Raw genomic sequence first — 5,735 nt, 5'->3', positions numbered from 1 at the left:
GAAGTATTCATCCACTGGCGATAAGCGCATCCCCCTCTGAGCTCGGTTGCTAGGGCAATGTTTTGCTGTTCTTTAAACCTGGACACGCCCCTTTCTTTTAGAGACTCTTTCCTGACAGAATAAGAAAGGGTTAGAGCTGGTGGGGGCGGGGAATTAATATCTGCCGTTGTACAGTGATAATAGAGGCCATGACCTGGGGCTGAGGTAAAAGGAATGCGCGCAATAAATACCCGCCAATGCCCGCCAGTCCTTCGCCTCTTGTTTATGAGGGAAATAACAGACGGGTTGAGTCTGACGCACAGATGAGGAGCTGCCCACTTGGTGATACCATATTTTCCAACGTTTTTGACGGTCAATTTAGGGGGCACTCACTTGGCTGTACTTTCAGTCTGTGTTTCATCTGTGACTGCACCCAATAGATGCCCCCTGAAAACCTCCTTGGGAGGGGGCTATAACAAGTTGTACCACCGATAGAAAGAACCCCTTGTCCAGCTGCTGAAATGCATAGAAGTGTATTACACACCAGCATGTAATGGTCGGTTTACCTCAGTCACAGATTCCGTTGTTTTTACTAGACAAAACAGCGCAGCATGCAGCGCTACGTTGTCCGGTAAAATGACAGAAACCTGACGGAGCTCAGAATATTCCAAGAGAGAGAGACATTTTTTTTACCCATCGATGTAGCCGTTGTTTTTTGCAGGACGAGTTATATTTTTCAATGGTACTATTTTTTGGTACCTATAATTCATTGATAAACTTATTTTTTTTTGAGCGGGGGGGGCAATTTAATTGTTATTTTATTTTCACAACGTTCATTGTACAGTATAATTAACAATTTAACTTTATTTGATGGGTCCTTACGTTTACGCTGAAACCAGATATGTTACATTTTTCTACTTATGCACAATAAAAGCATTTTTCATGGAAAAAAAACTTTTTGCATCACTACATTCAGAGAGCCATAATTTTGTTAACTATTTTTCCCAATGACAGGTTTAAAAGGCCTATTTTTTTGCGAGACAGTATTTTCTTACTGTATTAAAGATACCCATCTAGTAGCGAGTTGAACCTCCCTTGGCCTTTAGAACCGCAACAATTTGTAGTGGCTAGGTGTATTAGTCTACTAGGTGTTGGAATCCTACAGGAATGTTGGTCCATGCGGACAGGAAAGCTTCTCACAGCTGCCTCTAAAGCAGGGGTCTCAAGCACGCGGCCCCTGAGGCTGTCATCTGCGGCCCGTGGGACACAGCCGCAAGTATCGGCTCTGCTCCGGGACTCTGTGGAATTCCCTGACATCGCTGTCCATATATGGACATTGTTGTCAGGGTCTTCCCCAGAGCCGGAGTGCTGGGCAGAGCGCTAGTACATGCTCTGTTCCGGGACTCTGGAATTCCCTGACATCGCTGTCCATATATGGACAGTGTTGTCAGGGTCTTCCCCAGAGCAGAGTCCCGGGTAGAGCGCTAGTATAGGCTCTGCTACGGGACTCTGTGGAATCCCCGGACATCGCTGTCCACATATGGACAGCAATGTGTAGGGCTTCCCCAGAGCTGGACAGTGCTGTCAGGAGCACAGCTGGAGTCCCAGGCAGAGTGCTACCGTGTTTCCCCGAAAGTAAGACAGTGTCTTACTTTCTTTTTATCCCCAAAAGCCCCACTATGTCTTACTTTCGGGGTATGTCTTATATTGGAAAAAAAAAAATTGTTTTTTTTTTTTTTTTTTTTTCACAAACTTTATTTAACTGTTTTACATTTTTTTTTTTTGTCCCACCAGGGGACTTCACTATGCGATGTGCCGATCGCATATATAATGCTTTGGTATACTTAGTATACCGAAGCATTATTGCCTGTCAGTGTAAAACTGACAGGCAACCTATTAGGTCATGCCTCCGGCATCGCCTAACAGGCAGATGCTGAAGGCAGACCTGGGGGTCTTTGTTAGACCCCCGGCTGTCATGGAAACCCGACGGCGACCCGCGATTTGTTTGCGGGGGCGCCGATCGGGTGACAGAGGGAGCTCCCCCCTCTGTCAAACACATTAAATGCCGCTGTCACTATTGACAGCGGCATTTAATGGGTTAAACTGCCGGAATCGGCGCGCGCTTCGATTCCGGCAGTTGCAGCAGGAGCCAGGCTGTGTATAACAGCCGTGCTCCTGCCGCTGATCGCGTGGGTACAGTCTCAGTACCCGCGCCATCACAGGACGGATATATCCGTCCTCCTGCGCGAACTAGCAGCTGCTGAGGACGGATATATCCGTCCTTCGGCGTTAAGTGGGAGTGGAAGTGGGCAGGAGGCGGCAATACCCCCGTGTTTCCCCGAAAGTAAGACATATGTCTTACTTTCGGGGTACGGCTTATATTAGCCGACCCCCCTGAAACCCCCGATACGTCTTACAATCGGGGGTGTCTTACTATCGGGGAAACACGGTAGAAGCGGCTCTGCTCTGGGACTCCAGCTCTGGGCAAGCCCCTGTCATCACTGTCCATATATGGCCCTGTGGCAGCATCTACAGAGGGCACTGTGGCATTATCTATGAGCGGGTGTGTGGCAGTATCTACAGAGGACACTGGCATTATATACAGAGGGCACTGTGGCATTATCTACCGAGGGTATTGTAGCAGTATCTACAGAGGGCTCTGTGGCACTATCTTAAAAGGGGCTGCCCAATCTTGAGATTTGTGTGTCTGCCAAACGTCGCCAACTGAGCTGCCTGACTGCATTTAGCGACACTTAAACTGGATAACTGGATTGTTGAAATGCGGCTCGTCAATTTCTAATTTTTTCTATATGTGGCCCACTTACCAGTCCGAGTTTGAGACTCCTGCTCTAAAGTGTCCTTGTGCCATAGGGTAAACAGCTGCCATGAAGGGATGAACATGATGGGCTACACCGCTTAGGTAAGCCCAACTGTTCAAATGCCCATCCACAGATATCAGGGTGTACCAAGAAAACATTCCCCACACCATTACTCCATCTCAGCCTGAATTGTTCACACCTTATGGGAATGATTCATGCTGCTTGTGCCAAATTTTGACCCTCCCATCACATGGTGCAACAGAAATATGGATTCATCTGACCAGGCGATCTTTTTCCAATGCTCAGTGATGCCATTTTTGCGCACTTTTGCTCACTGAAGTCTTGGCTTTCTCAATTATGTTGTGCCTGTGGTCGTTGACCACTGGCACATCCTACTTACCAGCGACCGCAGGACACTTTCTTCATGCCAGCGTCTCCCCCCAGAGACGCCAGCACACGCAGCTGCAGCTCCCCTCTGTGTCCTGTAGGGTACACACTTACTACCAGCCTTAAAGGGCCAGCGTGCGCACCTGTGCAAAGTTCCTCAGCCAATCCCTTTACACCCTGGGCTTTAAAAAGTGCTTTACACTTCCTCTCCTTGCCTAAGCGTTGTTGTGTCTGCCCATGTTAATCTTTTAATAATTGTATTTGTTCCAGTGCATTATCTTGTGTCTAGTGGGTCCACATACCGCATAGCCGTGACAGTATGCTCAGGCCATGGATCCCGCTGGTCAACCCAAGACGCTAGTCCAGATGATGCAAACGGACATGTGTGATCTCCGGGCACGCCAGGATCAGCTCCTACGGGCAGTAAACACTATCCTACTGCATCTCATCTGTCTGCTTCCGCTGTTCCACTACCTGTTACCCCTCCTGCCTACCCTGGGTCTACAATTTTGCTGCCTCTACCGCCTCGCTATGACAGGGATCCTATGGCCTGTAGAGGCTTTATCAATGTACGATCCACTTTAAGTTACATGCCCATTTTTTCCCATCTGATGAGGCCAAGGTAGCATTTATTATTTCTCTCCTTGCTGGCAAAGCCCTGGCATGGGCGAACCCCATCTTGGAACGAGAGGGCCTGGAATTCTCTGATCTACCACTGTTTCTAGAGACTTTCCGTACAGTGTTCGAGGAACCGGGTCAAACATCCGCTGCAGCTGCCTCACTGCTGACCGTCAATCAAGGGGAGTCAACTGTAGATGAGTATGCCATCTCCTTCCGTATGTAGAGCTTCCTGCTACCTTGAATGCTTTAATACTTCGGGCAACCCGGATCGATATGAGAATCCAAGAACGCGCTCTGGAAGTCCTTCGGGAGAGATCTTATCGACTGGCACCAAAATTTGAAAGGCCGCTACTGCCCTGTTCTGCTGCACCTCCGAAGCAGCCTATGAAGGTGGATAGACTCCAATTGTCCGACCAAGAACGGCAACGCAGACGATCGTCTGGATTATGTCTGTACTGTGGCCACAAGGGACATTTTGTGCGCAATGCCCGCAAAAGCCGGGAAACTCCAGCACCTAGGCTCGATTGGAGAAACAATCCTAGGTGAATCTCCCTCAACCACTAAATTATCTCTCAAACGGTCTATTCCTGTGTCAATTGTCACTAGTGAAGGATCAGATAGTGATCTGCTTACTTGGATTCCAAAGTGGCTGCAAATTTTATCCTGCAGGACCTGGTGGACCGTCTTCACTTCACTGTCCCTCTAGTGAAACCTCTGGCAGTCGCTTCAGTTGACAAACAGCCCCTGCCAGACCCTATTCTGTCCATTACTAAGCCACTAAGATAGGTGTTCTTAATTTGGAGCTAATTGCCATCTATGTCTTAACTAAAGCTATTAACCCTCTCCTGCTGGGATTGCCATGGCTCCGCCAGCACGCCCCAGTCCTTGAGTGGAATTCCAGAGAGGTCCTCCAGTGGGGACCCCGATGTCTACACTACTGCCTGCCTCAGGATCGTCCAGTCCTTTCTACACTACCTGAGTCAGTCTCTGAATTGCCTCTACAGTATGCCAGCTACTCTGATGTCAAGAAAGAAGGCGGGTGGGTATAATTATGTCCCGGCTCCAGGAAGGGCCCCAAGAGTGGGCCTTCTCCTTGGCTCCTGATGCCCCTGAACTTTCCTCCGTTGATAGTTTCTTTTCTGCTCTCGGACTCATTTATGATGAGACTGACAGGACTGCCTTTGCCGAGAGTCAGCTGGTGACCTTACGTCAGGGTAAGAGACCTGTTGAGGAGTATTGTTCTGACTTTAGGAAGTGGTGCGTAGCTTCTCGGTGGAATGACCCTGCCTTAAGGTGCCAGTTTAGGTTAGGTCTGTCGAACGCCCTGAAAGACCTGCTAGTTAGCTATCCCTCTTCTGACTCCCTTGACCAGGTTATGGCTTTAGCGGTACGACTTGACCGACGTCTCAGGGAACGACAACTTGAACGTTTTTGTGTTTCCCCCTCTGACTCCCCCATGATGCCTCCCGAGGTCCCGTTGCTTCGCTCTTCCACGGAAGACTCGAAGGTACCCATGCAACTCAGGGCCTCCGTGTCCCCCCAACAACGTAGAGAGTTCCGCAGGAAGAATGGTCTCTGCTTCTATTGTGGGGATGACAAGCATCAAGTGAACACCTGTCCTAGGCGTAAGAATAAGCAGCCGGAAAACTTCCGCGCCTAAGTGATCATCGGGGAGGTCACTTGGGCGCACAGGTATTTCCCGTAAATATGAAACGTAATAAAATCTTGCTTCCCTTTCAGGTCTCTTTTGGTGGTAGGTCTGCTACCGGCAGTGCCTTCGTGGATTCAGGGTCTTCTGCTAATATCATGTCTGGAATTTGCTATGTCTCTAGCTATGCCTTTGATTGATTTGCCTAAACCTGTCCCGGTAGTGGGTATCGACTCCACTCCTCTTGCTAATGGTTATTTTACACAGCATACCCCTGTTTT

This window comes from Rhinoderma darwinii, chromosome 3 (assembly GCF_050947455.1).
Source record: "Rhinoderma darwinii isolate aRhiDar2 chromosome 3, aRhiDar2.hap1, whole genome shotgun sequence".
Lineage (NCBI taxonomy): Eukaryota > Metazoa > Chordata > Amphibia > Anura > Rhinodermatidae > Rhinoderma > Rhinoderma darwinii.
This window is presented reverse-complemented; position numbering follows the sequence as displayed.